The sequence below is a fragment of the Chiloscyllium plagiosum genome, unplaced genomic scaffold (genome assembly GCF_037043375.1).
Source record: "Chiloscyllium plagiosum isolate Xiang-an unplaced genomic scaffold, Cpla_swu_hap1 HiC_scaffold_9, whole genome shotgun sequence".
Lineage (NCBI taxonomy): Eukaryota > Metazoa > Chordata > Chondrichthyes > Orectolobiformes > Hemiscylliidae > Chiloscyllium > Chiloscyllium plagiosum.
Window position 1 is genome coordinate 46,896,670 of NW_028270147.1, and position 19,917 is coordinate 46,916,586.

A 19,917-nucleotide genomic window follows, 5' to 3' on the forward strand; every position below is an offset into this window, starting at 1 on the left:
CCTCATAAGATCTGACTTTTATGCCAACCTTTTAAGTTGTGGTAAACTTTTTTTTTATCAAAGATTTCACATAATCTCATGTGGCATTTTCTATTCCAGAAAAGTCTTAACAACAGTCAAAGCTATTTCAAAATTTGAACCAATGTAATATACCTCACAAGAACACACCATGGTGGTCATTTACTGAACATATTCAAAAAGGACCCAAGCATACTTTTAACGAAAGAGCATCCCAGTTATAAGACGCAAAAGAAACAAAATCATAATTGGTTTAAACTATTTGAAATGGACTTACTGTAAATATCAAAAATACAGAATCAACCCTTTTACTCTTGACAACATCCTTACAGATATTCAAACCTGAATGAAGGGTCAACCTATCACCACTTTAAAATTCATTCTTAAGTCGTTAGGGCTGTAATTGCTGTCTAAAGTTTCTTACTGGCTACTAGATAAACAAATGCAGTCTTGATACCCTCAGCTTTCAGGAATTTTCTTCCAAACCACTTGGAACTTACCATCCTTAACCTTTGAAGACTACTAAACTAATAGCATGTTTTTGCTCTGCCTAAACCTGCATATAATGCTTTTCTAAATTATATTGTTTGTGTCTCTATGTCTTCAGACACCTTGATGATAGATATCTTGATTTTTTTTTTAAGCTGTATTTCTTATGCACTGCATTGTTTGCCATAAACTCTGTGGCTGGAAACCCTTATGAAAAAGTACATGTATCAACAAACTTCAGGCACTATAGCACCACACACAAAACAAATCTAATCTTAAACTGAAACTATATAATTTACTTCCTACACATGATATAAAAATACAAATCAGACTTAAAACTAAATATGGCTCTGTCTATTTTAGAATCTGCATTCCAAATACAATATCATTAAACTTTGTCATCTGTTTTGTTTAATCAACCTGCTTTTTGAAATTTGAAGAATAATGTAATATTTTGTTGTACTATTATTCCATTATTTGAATGTTTTCATTCAAATGCAGTTGAAATAAACTAATACTGATTTTTCTTGGGGGATTTGTTGCAAATATAACATTGCAAGATTTTCATACTATGATAGTCCAATTTGAATTTTCTGTTATGGTGGATCCTCTTTCATTTTTCTCATATACTTAATGTTGTTAATGCTTTTCACCAGCAACTGTGACCATATTAAGACTAAGCTACTTTTCTTTCATTTCTGCTCACCTCATATCTGTATAAACCGATTTCTTTTGATAAATGCAAACATGGGTTTTAGGGTCTAGTTTTTAAAATAAAATATTTAGTTTTTGTTTATTTCATTGGATGTGGGCATTACTGGCATTGCAGATTCATAATGTCTCGCTAGGCCATTTGATAGGGCAGTTAAATGTCAACAATATTTATGTGGAAAAGGTGGAAAAATGCCGGTCACCGGGAAGAGCGGGAAGGTGGAGGCCGTAAAAAGAGTGGAACTAAGTTGGGGAGATGTGGGTTGAGAAGCAACTATATGTCTTGGGTAGAGATATTGTTATTACAGTGATGTGTGGGTGAAGGTCAGAGTCTGAGTTTTCTGTCACTATGGGATGTGGAAAGTTTGACTGAAACCTGAGAGTGTATAAGTAAGTCTTTTTTACAAGTACCTTGAAAATGCACCTTTTCATATTTGTAGGATACATTTTTATGTTGATTTATATTGTGCAAATTTTAACGATGTCAAAGATTCCTGTGCGATTTTTTTGCTGTTTTGCTTTTGCTGGAGTTAGGAAGTCATGTTAATTTCCTAGAGGTTTTTCTTTTTTATATATATGTTTACAGACATGCTGGCAAGGCCAACCTTTGTTGTTTATCCTACTTGCTCTAGAGAAAGTTAAAAATCACACAACATCACGTTATAGTCCAACAAGTATATTTGGAAGCACTGGCTTTCGAAATGCTGTTTCTTCATCAGGTGGTTGTGAAGCAGGACCATCAGACATAGAATTTATAGCAAAAGATTATAGTGATACAATGATTCATTGAACAATCTAGGTTTATTCACTATCATTTGTATTACTGTAATCTTTTGTAGCTACCCGATGAAAGAACAGCACTCCGAAAGCTACTGCATCCTAATAAACCTGTGGGACTATAACCTGGTTTTGTGTGATTTTTAACTTTGTCCGTCCCAGTCCAACATTGGCTCCTCTAAATCATGGCTGTCGGGTGGGTTAAAATGGGATCCTGTTGAAACATTGTTTGCACAGCTTCACCTTTGTATCATCCAGCAAAGTCCGTTTTATTGTTGGTGTGGGCTTCATCCTCTATTACATGCACTAATTGTTTGAATTTTGCAATGCAATGGTCATTTTGGTGGATTGATAGAAATGCATTGGTCCATGGTTTTGGCAGAAATAGAATATTAGCCAAAATAAAGCTAAAATTTCAGCTCACCAGAAGTATTTGCATTCACTGCATATTATAAAAGTGCTATAATTACATGATTCATTGTCAAAAAATGTTCAGAACATTTTGGCTTTAGCCTCTAATTTTCAGCTTTTCTGTCCTCAGCCAGTCTCAACTCTTTTTTATCGGGAGTTTTCAATTCTCACACCATTAGAAGAATCCATTGTATCGCCTAAGGATTAATCAAATTCTAAATGTGATTTGTGGTTAAAAGCATAAGTAAAACCCTAAGACATACGAGGAGAAATAGGCCATTCAGCCCATTAAATCTACTCTATCATTAATCCTCAACTCTACTTTGATGCCTTTTCTCCATAACCTTTCATTCCCTCGCTGATTTAAATTTTGTCTATCTAAGCTTTGAATGTACTTAATGACCCAACCTCAACAGCTCTCAGTTATAAAGAATTCCACAGATTCACAAACCTCTAGGAGAACAAATTCCTCCTCTCATCTTTCTGCCTTTTTGGCAGCAATGAATGAACAGCACAGTCTTGTAATTCCAGGAACCACTTTGCAGGTTTTTGGATTATTGTTTTTACAAACCAAATAGCCTTTACAAATGTGTGGTAATTACAAATTATGTAAATACTTAATCACAGGGACAGGAAGTAATCAAAAAAGCTAATGAGATATTGATTTTAATTTCAAGGCAGTTGAATTTGAAAAGAATAGAAGGGCTGTTCCAATTGTACCAAACTTTGGTAGGACTGCTTCTATGGCACTGTATTCAAATTTGGGCACAAAACCTTTGAAAATATTGAAGAAATACAGTGCAGATTAATCAGAAGTTAGCAGGGTTTTAAGACCTTTAGGACAGGTTGAACAAACTTGTTTGCATCCCCTTGAGTTTAGAAAGTTGATTAGTGGGTAACAGAGTTGTATAAAAGGATAAAGGTATCTTGTACTGTAGAGACAGAGACACTATTTTCTTTGGTGCAATTACAACATTGGCATAGTCTCAAAAGTAGAGTTAGGCTATTTGGGAATTAAAACAGGATACAAAACCTCAAACAAAAGGGGAAATATAAATCTGGATTTGTAGCAAAGATCAATTGAAATGTTCAATTTTGTGATTGATAAAACGTTGCTAGGAAAAGCTATCAAGGATTTGTAACAATGGGGTAAATGGAGTTGATGTATAGATCAACTTTATCATAATAGAATGATGAAATAGATTTTGAAGGGTTGAATGGCCTTAACCTGTTATTTTCTTAACTGCTACAAAATGAAATTTGTAACATAACTTGGCTTATTTAATGCAATTCAGTGTTCCCTTCTTTTTGTGAAGTGTCTCAGTTTATATGAACATGAAAACTACAAATAATGCTGAATTCAGACTTTTAATTTATGTGCGGGCAATCCACTCTATGAAGGCAAGAATACGGTCTCATTGAATTATTAGTATGCTTGTGGAAAAATCTTCCTGTCATTCAAATTCTGAGGAGCAGATAGAAAGCAGTACTGTACCTATATATGCTTGAATATAACAGATAGGATTCCAATAAGACTAAATTTAAACCTTATTTGTAACAGGAGGTTTATATTCTGGCTTCTCTACATGGGAAGATTTCTGTTTCAGATCATTTCTGCGGTGGAGGCAGGTTCAATTACAGCATTTACAAGATACCTGGATAGGTATATGAATAGGAAGGGCTTAGAGGGATATGGGCCAAGTGCTGGCAAATGTCAGATTGGGATGTCTGGTTGAGTTGGACCGAAGTGTCTGTTACTGTGCTGTATGACTCTGAAGAGAAAGAAAGGAAACTATTTCAAAATAGATCATGGTCAAAATTTACCAGTTCCATAGTAATCAAGATAAGCAATATATTTGAACCAAAAAGAATTATAACATAGAAAAGTATTGAATTTTGAATTCCTATGTTAATTGTATATTTCTAACACAGTTTTAAATAATCCAATGAATTGGAATTCTGTCTTGGCTGAAATGCAGTATAGATTTGCAAAGGACTGAAAGTGAGACCACTTTGGAATTACCATGAAACCTCGTGGAGCAAAATTAACATAATTTTCTGTTCTACAATAGCCTGTGTTATCAGGCCATATTGACATCTTGTGATCATAATGTCACACTCAACCTCCTTTGAACCTCACCAGAAAAATACAACATTTCCATTTATATTATTGGTTGCAATGTATTGTTTATTTACTGTCTTTAAAACAAATTGCTTTCAGGGTCAGAAAATGGCCTGCTTCAGGCATTTTTCAGAATTAGTCAAAATTGATTATACACCAAATAAAATCCCTCTTGTAACTTGTCGCATCCATGCCGAGAGCAGTTTTAAATGAGGTTAATGTAGCAGCTTGTTATCTCAGGATCACAAGATAAATGCAGATGAAGGAGCTGATTCATTCCATTATAATTGATCCCATACATAAATACCCAGTAACCTTCACAGTTGTGGCATGGAGTTATTTTTTAACAATTTGGGACATTCACACTATTCCATCCATTCAATTATTCTACTTATATTCTTCTTTTGAAGAAATCACTGACTTTAGTTGCAATTTTGTCAATTGCCAGTTTGAACTTGAATGTAAACAAGTTTTTGTAATTTAGTTTTAAATAATATTCCAGACATAGTCTTCCCCTATAAGGTATTATATTCTGAATCTTGTAAATATCAAATGTTCACAGTATTTTGTTCTTAATATTGAAACTGGTTATCTCCAATATTGTCTGCGCTGTTTAAACAATGGCTTTAACCTGGGGATCAGAACCAGACATTCGACTTGCGCTATGATCTTATCGGAGCGTGGTGCAGTTAGTAAGGATGGATTTTTTAATTCACTAATTGGATGGGACATGACTGGCGAAGCAAGCACTTATTGCCAATCCCTAGTTGACTTTAAATATTTTGAAATGTTTAATTGTCTATCATTTAATGCTGCTGGATTAATTGGACAAGTTAAGGATTGAGTCTTTCATGACTTGGATTCCTCTTCAACTTCAAATTAACGATGGAGTAACTGTAATACCCATTTTTCTTCATATGCGCAGTGCTTTATATTTGTCCATATTAAATTTTATCTGCTATTGCCACCTCTATTCATATTTATTGTTTGAATTTTTTTTTGATTTGTTGCATGAGCATCTATGAGCTTGCTTAATATTTTAAATTTAATTTTGTCAAGGTTTTTGATAGCCTGGGTTGTAGAGTTTCCCATCTAAAAATGACTACAGTACTTCCATGGTGGCATCAATGAAGTTAACTAGGTAGAGTCTTTTTCTTCACAAAACTGCTGATGCTGGAAATTCTTAAATTAAAAATGTGAAGTGCTGAAAGCATGTAGCAGATTAGTATGGGTGGAGAGAGAACAAGTTTCTTTTGTTAAGATCCTGATGGGAGTAGTGTACTGGAATCCAAGCCCTACCAATCCATGAATTGTCACAAGTTTAACACATGACCAATTTCATCTCCACAGTTAATGCCTAACTGTGATCCCTTTTTAAGATAAATGAAAAATTTGTTTATTGTAATGAACCTATCCTCTAACATTGTAGCAGAACAGAGTATTAATTACAAACCTACAAGCTTACACAAACTTTAAATCCAAGCACACATAGACGTTTATTCACAAATAGGACAAACAAGACAGATAAGACAAACAGCTTTTTTAAAGGAATATCATGGATGGAATATACAGATGAAAAGGCACAAAGTCTATATGACATCAGAGCAGAATTTAGGCCATGCAGCCTCTTGAGTCTGCTCCGCCCTTTAATCATGGCTGCTAAGTTTTTCAACCCCATTCTCCTACTTTGTCCCCAGAGCCCTTAATCTCCTTGATACTCAAGAACCTATCTATCTCTGTCATAAATATATTCCATGACCTTGTTCCACAGCTTTCTGTAGAAATGGATTCCATAGAATCACCACTCTCTAGGTGAAGAAATTGCTCCTTATCTCTGTTCTAAAAGGTCGTCCCTTCACTCTAAGGCTATGCCCTTGGGTCCTGGTCTCCCCTACAAATGGAAACATCTTCCCACCATCCACTCTGTCCAGGTCTTTCACTATTCTGTATGTTTCAATATGGATCAGACTCCAAACAAATGGGGTAAAATGATGTGACCGTCTCTCAGTTGTTTTGATTTTGGAGATGATATCACATTAAATAGTGTGACTTTCAATTCAGTAGCTGCTCAGTTGGTCCAAGTCATGGCTTAAATTAGCAGTTCATTTTTTTTCCCCCAAATCTTTGAGTGTTATTTCTTTTACTCACAGTGAGAGAAAGAGAGTAATTCCACTTGCTGGTAGGCTAAAGGTCTGAATCCCAACTGCTTTCTGTCCTCTGTTTTGTATCAAACTGCTATTTTAGATCAATGCAAATGAGATTGCTGGGCATTATTGTTTCCCCCCCCCCCCCCTAAAAACAGCTGGAGCCAGTACTAAAGTATCAAATTAAGTTTTAGCAAGAGCATTCCATACAGTTCAGCTTCTTTCAAGTTGTAAAAACAAAACTGATAATTCAAACTTTAATTTCTGGTTTATTATGCAAAATAAATTGTGTGTAGTCCTTACACTTTCTGGTCAATAGCTGTTCTTTCGAATTGCAAGATATTAGAGCTGAAAAGTAAGGGTTGCAGGAAAAGAACCAAAGAGAGGTCTGTGATGAGGTGGATTACAGGATTGATTAAATGATAAAAGTACAGATTGGAGTGGATCAAATTGTCTGAACTCTGGCTTCTGTTACGTTGGGGACTTGGTAGGAAACCAAGATCACTAGGGAATTCTGACTAAAACTGTTTGCAAATGTTTTCAACTTATCACTTGCACATTTGTTGTGGTCTCTGCCATCATTGAAGATTGTCGGTAGCCTTCTTCATCACAGGTTGATGAACTGCCTCCTTGAACTGCTAAGTATATTTTGTCTAGGTGCACCCATAATGCTGTTAAGGGGGGGGCATCCAGGATTTTGACCCAATGACAGTGAAGAAAGTGATACATTTCCAAATCATGATGGTGAATTGCTTGGAGAGAAATTTGCAGGTGGTAGTTTCCCATGTATCTGCAGTCTTTGTGTTTAAAGATGTGGTAATCATGAGTTCAGAAGGTGCTATCTGAGGAGCCTTGGTGAATTACTGCAGTGCATCTTGTAAGTAGTGCATGGTGCTGCTACTGAGTGTCAGTGGTGGAAGGTGTGGAAGTTTTTGGATATGGTACCAATCAAGAGGGCTACTTTGTGCTGGATAATATTGAGCTTCATGGGTCTTGTTAGAACTGAGCATATCTAGGCAATTGATGAGTATTCCATCGTACTCCTGACATACGCCTTTTAATAGTGCACAGACTTTGGGCAGTCAGAAGGTGAACCTGCAAGATTCCTAGAACTTGACCTTCTCATGTAGCCAAAACATTAATATGGATAGTCCAGTTCAGTTTGTGTTCAGTAGTAACCTCCTATATGTTGACAGTGAAAGATTCAGTGATGGTAATATCGTTGAATGTCAAGTGGTAATGGTTAGACTCTTGTTGAAAATAGTCATTGCCTGGCACTTGTGTGAGATGAATGTTACTAAACATTTCTCAGAACAAACCTGGATATTGTTCAGGTTTTACTGCATTTGAACATTAACTGCTTCAGTATCTGAGAAGTTGCAGATAGCGCTGAATATTGTGCAAGTATTAGCAAATATTCCCACTTCAGAACTTGGGAAGGCCATTAACGAAGCAACTGAAGATGGTTGAACTTAAGACTTTGAGCTTCTGTAGAGATGTTCTGGAGCTGAGATGACTGATTTGCAACAATAGAACTACCTTCGTTTTTTGCTAATTTAGTTCCAATCAATGGGGAATGTTCCTGATTCCCATTGGCTTTTTCATGCAGTCTTCATACTAAGACCAGATATTCTCTCACCTCTGGAGTTCAGCTCTTTTATTTGTGTTTGGACCAAGGCTGCAATGAGGTCAGGAGCAGACTGGCTCTTGTGGAACCCAGACTGAGTTCAGTGGGCAGATTATCACCTATGCAAGTGCTGGTTGAAGCAATGTCAATGACTGTTATTTGGGTCTCTGGATTAATAGAACAAAGTTATAGGATAGCTTAGCTCTGTCTGTGGTGTGGATGGTAAAATGCAAAAAGGTTATAGACACATAGGACGTAGTAGCAAGAGTAGATCATTCAAGAGTGAGAGAATTTTAAAAAAAAACAAATGACTGGAAGTTCAGGATAAATGTTTGCAAATGGCAAAGGTATTCAGCAAAATGATTACTCAATCTCTCTCTGTTTTCTTTAACATAGAGATCTAGATTATTGTGAGCAATATGTTATAGCATACATATGCTTAATGCATCTAAACTGCTATTTATTCCCTTATGTAGAAAATCCTCATTTATTCCTGATGGCAAATTACATTATTTTTTAGGGTACTGAAGTAACCAATGATGTATCATTACCTTTTGCCAATTTTGAGAATGTTTACCAAGTTAGCCTGTTTCCCATTTACAGTTACCTCCCGATTGATAGCGCCTTGCACCTTCCTTGTAATGACTGCCGAACAAAACTGCGTTCATGACTCCTTTGTTATTTGACTGTGAATGCCTTCAGTCTTTGAGGATATACTTGCTTTGTGCCCTTTTGTCTCAGCATTATAAGTTGAGGGAAGAATTACTTGAAAGAAGTATTCAATGTTAACTTTTCCTTATCTTCAGTTTCAACCCCATTTGCATTTTGATAGTTCTCATTCTCTGGCTATCCCCTTACTGTTGAAACATTGCAAAATAATTCATAATCTATACATACTCCAGGTCTACTTTCACTAGCATTTTATTATTTCTGCATGTGGCTATCTTCATTCCAGTGAACTTTCACATTTCTCAATGTTCCCAGTGTTCCATGTTAATTTTACATTTAAATTTACATCTACATTTCTACAGTTAATCTGACCATTTATTCAAAGTCACAAGTGTTTAGATTTTACCTTTTGATTCACAGCAGACTCCTAGTCTTTGGCATATGTTTGAGCTGTAATTAATTTTATTGTTTTCTGCAGGTTGTCTTTTGATTTGAAAAGTCTAATGTGGGATGGTATGGATGTCCACAGAACTGACCATTCACATTATTGGTGCTTGGGGGATCTTCTGCCATCGCACCATCTTTGGTCTTTCTCTGGGCATGGAAACATTGCAATTTTCCTGAAGGTGGTCCTTGGCACATGCTAAGTCAATTTGCTGATAACGTCATGCCCTTATCCTTCATGCACATAGTAATGCCTTTACAACATGTGGAGTAAACATCTTCAACGAACACAGCTGCTTGGTTTTCTCCTCCCAAAAGCTGTGAAACATACCTTCCAAGAGTGCGAAGCTTCAATTCTCAAGACAGCAACCTAAAACTTAAAAGCAAAAATTCTAGATTAACAGTAGAAAAGATCCAAAATGTGTTAACCACAACAGAATTGCATAAAGGCAACAGCATGAATCACAAGATGCACTAAGTGCAGTATTTTAAGAATTTGTTTGGTCACAAATGTTGCAGTATAATTACAAGAAGATGACTTTTTGTCCTATCCACATTGGATTCCTGTTTTTTCTGATTAATTTAGTATATTGGATCTAAGAGAGATAATCTGTCAACTAGGAAAGTGAACTCTGTTCATTTCTCAAAAAAATCATCCAATATAGCTCAGGTGATTAAATATAGTTACATCAGCTTTCACTATATGGTGTACACCACACATTATTTGAATTCTTGGAGTTAATGACTGTTCCATGGTTAAGTGTTCCTAGACATTGAGGCAGTCTAAACATTCAATAAATTGAAGTGGTAATGAAAATGCTTTGCTGCTAACCACATGAATATTCCAGATCTTGTGTGAGTTTTTGTTCTAATCTTTACCCACATCCCATGTGTTTCAACAGAATGGTGTCGATTACCCAAACCAAACAAAAATTATTAGGCATTATCCCCTATTGTGGGATAATTGTCTGAAGTTATTTACTGTGTGAACAGTCAGCATCCTTTCCTGCTAACATTAGTACATTTAACTAGAGAGCAACAGACTACAGACTGCTGCAACAGAGAAAGATTTGGATGTCTTGTACACGAATCACAAAAGTTAGCATTGGTCATTAGGAATCAAATGTAATGTTGTCTTTATTGCAAAGGAATTGAGATGTAAAATACAATCATATTGCTACAACCATAGAGGCATCAGTGAGACTACATCTGGAGCTCTGAATATAGCTTTGGATTTCTTATTTAAGGAGGGATATACTTGCATTGGAAACAATTCAGGAAAGCTTTATTTGGCTGATTGCTGGAATGAAATGTTTGTCGTTTAAGGAAAGGTTGGACCTATGCATATTGCAGCTAACAAGAAAGGGAGGTGATCTTATTTAAGATTCTGCACGGGCTTGCAATCTTCTCCATTCATCCTCTCCTTCTCCATTAATTTATGTGTTTATTCATGAGATGTGACTGTCACTGGCAAGGCCAGCATTTATTGCCAATCTCTAATTACTCTTGAGAAAGATGGTGGTGAGCCACCTTGTTAAATGCTGCAATCTGTGGTGGAGGTACTCCCACAGTGATGTAAAGGAGGGAGTTGCAGTATTTGGATCCAGCAACTAAGAAGGATAACAATACCACTAAACTACCATTTCCCCTAAAACTATAACTCCAAGTTGCTCAGCCTCTCATCATTAGACACCACACCCCCACTTCTCTCTTACAATCACCCCAGAGACTATTAACCTCTTGTATTGTATTTTAACATACTGACTTAAGGAAATCCATATACAACTACCAGTTCCCCTTATCCAACTTGCTGGTTACATCCTTTACTGGTTACATAAAACCATATTGACCTGTTCTATAAACATTTCCAAGTGCATTAAAACTTAATAATAGGTCTTAGCATTTGCAACTGTACAGGACATTGGTTAGGCCACTTTTGGAATATTGCCTCCAATTCTGGTCTCCCTCCAATCGGAAGGATGTTGTGAATCTTGAAAGGGCTCAGAAAAGATTTACAAGGATGTTGCCAGGGTTGCAGGATTTGAGCTACAGGGAGAAGCTGAATATGCTGGGCCTGTATTCCCTGGAGTGTCGAATGCCGAGGGGTGACCTTATAGAGGTTTATAAAATCATGAGGCATATGGATAGGTGAATAGATCAGGCCTTTTCTCTGGAGTGGGAGAGTCCAGAGTTAGAGGGCATAGATTTCCCCTCTCACTCTAAACCTATAAAAGCCACTTAGGGCAACTTATTCATGCAAAGGGTGGTGCATGTATGGAATCAGCTGCTAGAGGAAGTGGTGGAGGCTGATACAATTCCAAACATTTAAAAGGCATCTAGGTAGGTATATGAATAGGAAGGATTTAGAGGGATATGGGCCAAGTGCTGACAACTGGGACTAGATTAGGTTAGGATAGCTTGTTGGCATAGTTGAACTAAAGGGTCTGTTTCCGTGCTGTACATCTCTATGACTGTATGACTCGAATTGATATTCCTCTAAGTGTCCTGTAGTTCCTCTGTTCTTGAAAAATAGTGTAGTAATTGTTAACTTCTAATCTGATGGCACCATTCCCAATTCTAAGGATTTTTGGAAATCATGGCTAAGTGCATTCACTACCTCTGCAGCTATCTCTTTTAGATCCCCTGGGGTGTAGGCTATGAGGTGCTAGGGATTTGTCCCTTAAGAGTCTTAAGGCCTTAAGCCTATTTTGGCAAAACAGGTAAAATGAGCAGTTCGTAAAGCGTATAGACTAGTTTCATTAATGGGGCATACTGTACAAGAACAAAGAGGTTATTCTGAACTTACATAAGAAACTACTTAGACTTCACCTGGAGTATTGTGTACAGTTCTGGGTGCCAGGACTTCAGGAATGATGTAAATGCATGGGAGAAGTGCAGAAGAGGGTACTATGAATGGTTCCAGGAATGGGAAACTTCAATTATGGCCCCGGTCCTGAATTTTTCCACAAAGGGGAACAACCTCTGCATCCATCATGTTAAGAATCTTGCATGTTTCAATAAAGTCACCTCTTATTTCTCTAAACTCCAATGAGTACAAACCTAACCTCCAAAACTCAACATTTCCTCAGAAGAAAATCCATCCATGCTTGAAATCAACCCAGTTCTTTGAACTGCCCCCAATGCCAATATATATTTCCTCAGATAAGGAGACGAAAAGTTAATGCTATTTTTAGCTTGTTGAGTGAGTTATGGGTGGAATTTCCATGTTGAGTTTTTGGTTCTCAATGGGATGACTCTTATTGAAGGTTTTGAATTGTGTATGTCAATATTTTCTATTGCTTATTCATAGTCATAGTTTTCAGTCTATTTACCCAATTAACCTTCTTCTATAATTGACTTTGTGTTTAAAATTGTCATTTGCATTTAGAGTGCATTATTTTCAAATTTAGTATGAAATTCAGTGGTATCATGATCTTATTTCAGAGGATCTGTTAGTATGATATTATTCATCAATCTATGGGCATTTAAGCAGGCATTGGATAGGCATATGGAGGATAGTGGGCTAGTGTAGGTTAGGTGGGCTTGGATCGGCGCAACATCAAGGGCCGAAGGGCCTGTACTGCGCTGTATTCTTCTATGTTCTATATGTTCTATGATTCTATGAATCCTGCCTCATTGCACAATACTAGATTGGAGATAACTTTATTTTGATAGTTCCACAGCATATCACTCCATGAAAATGTCATGAAAATATTTTATAAATTAACTTCTAGAACTCTGTGTCCCAATCTATATGAAAATTAAAATTCTGCACAATAATTCACATTGTCTTTATAACAAGTTTCTATAATGCCTAATTTATCTTGTGTCCAATACTGCAGTGACTGACCGGAAGCCTATAAACTATTCCCTCCTTTGTTTTCTGACTCTTAATGTTCCTAATTTCTACCAATACTGATTTTACTTCATGGTCTTCAGAGGCAGTTTTTCAAAAAAATTAATACTGCTCTCTAATCCTTTACCATTATGGATGGTCCTCCTCCTTCGAATTTCTAATTGTCTACGTAATATTGTGTATGGATTGCCATCTTTCTAGATATATCAAACTAGTTTTTTTATTTGTAATTACAGAACTTGTTAGACTACTAGGCAACAGGAAATCCACCCTGAAACAGTGCCACGGGCCAGAGAGCCAGTAATTGGGGTGGGGAGTGTTTCTGGTTACAGTGCAAGTGAGGTATGATTGATTAAATGCCATTTATTCAGTCATCCAAAAATATTGTTTACTATCCAACAGTTTAAATGTTATGACCCAGCCAGAAATGACCAGATTTCCACAAGATTAGATTAACATACGCCAAATCATTTTACATTTATACAGTATCAATTGTGACCTCAGAGTGTCTTTCACAGCAAGGACTTGAAGTGTACTGATTGTTGTAATGTCTGTTCAGCCCCAAAACTGAAGATTAATTTCAAGTTCATAATATTTACGATGCAATACATCAACACATCATTTATGGTTAACCCTGGCCCTTTTCTGGATTAACACAATGAATTTCAATTTTTGGTATTTTCGTACAGCTTGCCTAAGCATATAAAATGTGTTTTTTTTAAATTAACTCTCAGAATGTGGGCCTCACTAGCTCAGCCAGAATTTATTGCCCAATCTAGTTATCCTTTCAAAGTTGGTAGTGAACTACTTTCTCGAACTGCTGCAGTCAATTTGGTATAGGTACCATTCAGGATTTTGACTCAACAATATTAAAGAGCGAAATGTTTCCAAGTCTGGATGGTGTGTGGCTTGGAGGGCAACTTGTAGGTGGTGGAGCTCCCATATTTTTGGTGTCTTTTTGTTCTTATTGATGGTAATGATCATGGATTTGGAAGGTGCTGTCTGAGAAGCCTTGGTGAATTTCTGCATCTTGTACATGGTACACACTGCTGCTACTGAACATTATTGAATGTTTGTGGAAATGGTACCGATCAAGTGGAATGCTCTGTCCTAGATTTGTCTGCTTTATTTGAAGGATTTAATGGTTTAGATAACATACACGTGAGTCAACAAGACAGGAAAAAAAACATAAGCTGAAAGCACGATACCTGATTGAGTAGGTTGATATCCTGCATCTGAGGAAGTCGGGATCCACGAAGTGTGACTGTCTCCAGCTCAGAACTGGTGGACATGGAAGCAACGGTGCTGGTAATGGCAGAAAAGAAGCACTTTGTTAGGACCCCAGGGATTGTGTCGGACAGAGGTGACTGGAGGAGCAGAGAGGATGAGGTCTACAGAGAGGGAAAAAAAATGAATATTTGAAGCTGGTTCAGTTTAAGTAACAACAATTTAATGACCATTTATTCTGTAATCTAAGATGGTGCTGCTGCATGGCAACATTATACACTTTTCACCTACCTAGATGCAAGTGACAGTATTAAATCTAAGATAAACATTACATAGAATTTACAGTGTAAAATCAGGCCATTCCCCGAATGGTCCATGCCTACATGTATGCTCTGCATGCTCTTCCTCCCACTGTAACTTTGTTGAACCCTATGAATGAATATGGTCCAGATCTTGTGTTACTTTCATTCCTCTGTCATCTTCTTCAGCTCCCCCTTAAAGGCACCACTGTTCCCCTCAATAATCCTTGCGGTAGCAAGTAATACCCTCTTAGAAAAATAGTTTCTCCTGAATTCCTCATTTTTACATGGATCTTAAATTTTTTTTTAGTAAAACAAAGAATTGCAGTTTCTGGAAATCAGAAACTAAAACAGAAATTGCTGGTCTAGCAGCACCTGTGGAGACAAAGCAGAGTTAATGTATGGGTCCAGTGACCCCTCTTCAGAACTGATTGAAGCTCGGAAAAGGTTGCTAAATATGCTGAAGATGGGATTATGGATGGGAGGGAGCAAACAATAGCTGAAGATGGAACACTAAGAGAAGAGTTGGGTAGGCAAATGAATAGGTAAAGTTCAGTCTCGGTGATTCAGGATCTTCCAATGGGGACCATTTGTGGCTGACAATGGGTTGTTCGTGGTACAGGCTGATGTGAAGACGAGGCCTGTTGTGTTGGGGTTGGGGTAAGGACATGGGAGAAGGTGTTCAAGCCCTAAAATTGTCGAACACTATATTGAGTCAGATAGGTAAAAACAATGACTGCAGATGCTGGATACCAGAGTCTAGATTAGAGTGGTGCTGAAAAGCACAGCAGTTCAGGCAGCATCCGAGGAGCAGTAAAATCGACGTTTCGAGCAAAAGCCCTTCATCAGGAATATAGGCAGAGGGTTGAAGGGTGGAGAGATAAGTGAGAGGAGGGTGGGGGCGGGGAGAAAGTAGCATAGAGTACAATAGGTGAGTGGGGGAGGGGATGAAAGTGATAGGTCGGGGTGGGGGGAGAGTGAAGTGGATAGGTGGATAGGTAGGACAAGTCATGGGGACAGTGCTGAACTGGAAGTTTGGAACTGGGGTGAGGTGGGGAAAGGGGAAATGACGAAACTGGTGAAGTCCACATTGATGCCCTGGGGATCAAGTGTTCCAAGGCGGAAGAAGAGGCATTCTTCCTCCAGGTGTCTGGTGGTGAGGGAGCGGCGGTGAAGGAGGCCCAGGACCTCCATGTCCTCGGCTGAGTGGAAGGGGGAGTTGAAATGTTGGGCCACAGGGCGGTGGGGTTGATTGGTGTGGGTGTCCCAGAGATGTTCCCTAAAGCGCTCTGCTAGGAGGCGTCCAGTCTCCCCAATGTAGAGGAGACTGCACCAGGAGCAACGGACCTTAAATTTACCTGGACCATCTCTGACACCTCCCTTCCCTTCCCTTCTCCATCTCCATTAATGACGACCGACTTGACATTGACATCTTTAACAAACCCACCGACTCCCACAGCTACCTGGATTACACCTCTTCCCACCCTACCTCCTGCAAAAATGCCATCCCATATTCCCAATTCCTCCGCCACCTCCATATCTGCTCCCAGGAGGACCAGTTCCACTACAGAACACACCAGATGGCCTCCTTCTTTAGAGACCGCAATTTCCCTTCCCACGTGGTTAAAGATGCCCTCCAATGCATCTCGTCCACATCCCGCACCTCTGCCCTCAGACCCCACTCCTCCAACCATAACAAGGACAGAACACCCCTAGTGCTCACCTTCCACCCTACCAACCTTTGCATAAACCAAATCATCCGCCGACATTTCAGTCAACTCCAAACAGACCCCACCACCAGGGATATATTTCCCTTCCCATCCCTTTCCGCCTTCCGCAAAGACCGTTGCCACCGTGACTACCTGGTCAGGTCCACGACCCCCTACAACCCACCCTCCCGTCCTGGTACCTTCCCCTGCCACCGCAGGAATTGCAAAACCTGCGCCCACACCACCTCCCTCACCTCCATCCAAGGCCCCAAAGGAGCCTTCCACATCCATCAAAGTTTTACCTGCACATCCACCAATATCATTTATTGTATCCGTTGCTCCCAATGTGGTCTCCTCTACATTGGGGAGACTGGACGCCTCCTAGCAGAGCACTTTAGGGAACATCTCTGGGACACCCGCACCAATCAACCACACCGCCCTGTGGCCCAACATTTCAACTCCCCCTCCCGCTCAGCCGAGGACATGGAGGTCCTGGGCCTACTTCACCGTCGCTCCCTCACCATCAGACGCTTGGAGGAAGAATGTCTCATCTTCCGCCTCGGAACACTTGACCCCAGGGTATCAATGTGGACTTCAACAGTTTCCTCATTTCCACTTCCCCCACCTCACCCCAGTTCCAAACTTTCAGTTCAGCACTGTCCCCATGACTTGTCCTACCTGCCTATCTTCTTTTCCACCTATCCACTCCAGCCTCCCCCACCCCTGACCTATCACCTTCATCCCTTCCCCCACTCACCTATTGTACTCTATGCTACTTTCTCCCCACCCCCACCCTCCTCTCACTTATCTCTCCACCCTTCAGGCTCTCTGACTATATGGAGTCAGAAAGCTGCAGAGTTCCCAAGCAGAAAATTAGCTGCCATTCTCCCAGCTTACTCTGAGTTTCATTGGAGTACTACAGCAAGCCTGACAGCAAGCCTCCAACCGTAACAAGGACAGAACACCCCTGGTGCTCACCTTCCACCCTACCAACCTTTGCATAAACCAAATCATCCGCCGACATTTCACCTTCCACCCTACCAACCTTTGCATAAACCAAATCATCTGCCGACATTTCTGCCACCTCCAAACAGACCCCACACCAGGGATATATTTCCCTCCCCACCCCTTTCCACCTTCCGCAAAGACCGTTGCCTCCATGACTACCTGGTCAGGTCCACGACCCTCTACCTGCAGACAAAATGTATATCTTTAGCAAAGCGGGTTGCCTGGTCTGAATTCATCTCCCCAATGTAGAGGAGAGCACATTGTGAGCAGTAAATACAGTAGGTTATATTGAGAGAAGGATTTTTGCCTGAAAAGTCAATTTTCCTGCTGCTCAGATGCTTGCTGACGTGCTGTGCTTTTCCAGCACCACACTGATCTAAACTATATTGAGAGAAGTGCAGGTAAAGTGCTGCTTCACTTGAAAGATGTGTATAGGGCCTTAAATAGTGAGGAGGAAGTAAGTAAGCAAGCAGGTGTTACAAGTTCTATAGTTGCAAGGGAAAGCGATGTGGGGATTTGGAGAGATGTTGAGACTGGAGGAGGATTCGCTCAAGGTGTCCTGAAGGGAATTGTCCCTGCAAAAGGCTGACAAGGAGGGGCATATGTGTCTGACGGTGACATCTCACTGGAGGTGGTGAAAATGGTGGTTGATGATGTTTTGGACATGGATGCTGATGGGATAGTAGGTGAGGATAGTAGGTCCGTATCGCTGTCATGAGAGGGGAGAGAGGGTGTGAGGGCCGGTGTGGGAAATGGGTCAGACACTGCTGAGGGCCCTGTCAATGATGTTGGTGGAGAATCCTCTTTTAAGGAAGAAGATGGACTTTGTGGCGACGCCCTTGTCGAAATTGGCTTCATTGGAACAGATGTAATGAGGCAAAGGAACTGGGAGAATGGAATAGAGTCTTTACAGGAAGCAGGGTGTGAGGAGGTATAGTCACGGTAACTGGGAGTCAGAGGGTTCATAGTGGAAATTAGTTGCCAGCTTATGTGAGAAATGGAAACAGATGTTGAGCAAGTGAGGGCTGGAGTCAGAAGTGGACCAGGTGAAGGTAAGAGCAGGATGGAAATTGAAAGTGAAATAGATAAACTTTTCCAATTCCAGACAAGAGGGGTAAGCAGCACCAACAATGCCACCGATGTACCTGAGAAAGAGTTATGATTGGGGGCCTGAATAGGAGTGGAACAAAGACAGAGACAGGCATAACTGGGCTTATGCAGGTATCCATGGATAGACCTCTGACCTGTGAGAGAAGTTAAAAGAGACATTGTTTAGAGTGAGGACGAACTTGGACAGGAGGAGGGTAGTGGTAAATGGGGATAGTTCAGACCTTTCTTCCAGGAAGAAGCGGAGAGCCCTGATTGAGGATGGATGTGTAAAGGGATTGCATATCCATGGTAAAGGTGGCTGGAGTCTGTGATCTGGATATCCTGATGTAAAGTATCAGAAGAGTCATAGATGTAAGTGGGAAGGGACTGGACAAGGGGAGACAAAACTTGAGTTGAGGTCGGGGTTCTGTGGGGCAGGAGCAGGCAGAAGAAATGGGTCTTCCCCACCCGTACTATTTGTGGATTTGGGGAGGAGGCAGAGGAGGCTGCATTGGTTGGAGGACTATGGACTTAGAGGCAGTGATGGGGGGTAGGGGAGATGATGAGATGAAATTAGATTAGTTAAACATTGTGGACACCTTAGTCTGATGTTCCATGGTGGGATTATGGTCCAGAGGGAGATTAAATGAGGTTTCTGAGAGCTGGTGTTTGGCATCTGCCATGTAGAGGTCAATCCACCAGACAATATTACCACCATCCTTGCCAGCAGGCTTAATTATAGAGTCAGGTTTGGATCTAAGCGTAAGGAATTAGGCTGTTCAGAGGGAGATAGGTTGGAATGGGTGGGCGAAGACAAATTAAGATGACCAGTACCACATTGACAGTTCCTTATGAACAGGTTGAATGAAGGGAAAAGGACAGAGGGAGGAGTCCAGGTGGAGGGAGTGTGTTGAGGCGAGTGAAGGGATCTGTGGGACAGGATGAGGACTCTTGGGCGCAAAGGCAAAGGCAATGGAAGAAGAGTTCAATGTCAAATGTCCAAAATTCATTGACGTGGAGCCTCAGAAGGATAATACAGACACATTCAGCAGAGAGGGTCAGAAGAAGGGACAGTAAATACATGACAGGAGGTGGTTTTGAGAAGGGCAATGGACTCAGAGGGGAGGGAGATTGCTGAGGGGTATGGGTATCTCATTTACTCCTCCCCCTCACCCAACCATCTTCATGTATACCTATCTTTTCCTCCTTACAGTCAGTTCTAAAGAAGGGTCACTGGATCCGAAAATGTTAATATTTTTTCTCTCTACAGATGTTGCCAGACCTGATGGTTTTTCCAGCAATTTCTGTTTTTACTTT

General features: G+C 39.8%; 1 long non-coding RNA gene across 2 annotated transcripts in view; it reads right to left on the reverse strand.

The window, feature by feature from the left end:
- Positions 1 to 9,637: 9,637 nt before the first annotated feature.
- The window catches only part of LOC148149141 (uncharacterized), a 134,134-nt gene continuing 123,854 nt past the window's right edge, over positions 9,638 to 19,917 (reverse strand). For both annotated transcript variants that reach the window (XR_015758151.1, XR_015758150.1), the window contains 2 exons: positions 14,477 to 14,659; positions 9,638 to 9,788 (listed from right to left, as the gene is read on the reverse strand). This is a non-coding gene — a long non-coding RNA (uncharacterized LOC148149141). The remainder of the gene's footprint in view (positions 9,789 to 14,476; positions 14,660 to 19,917) is intronic.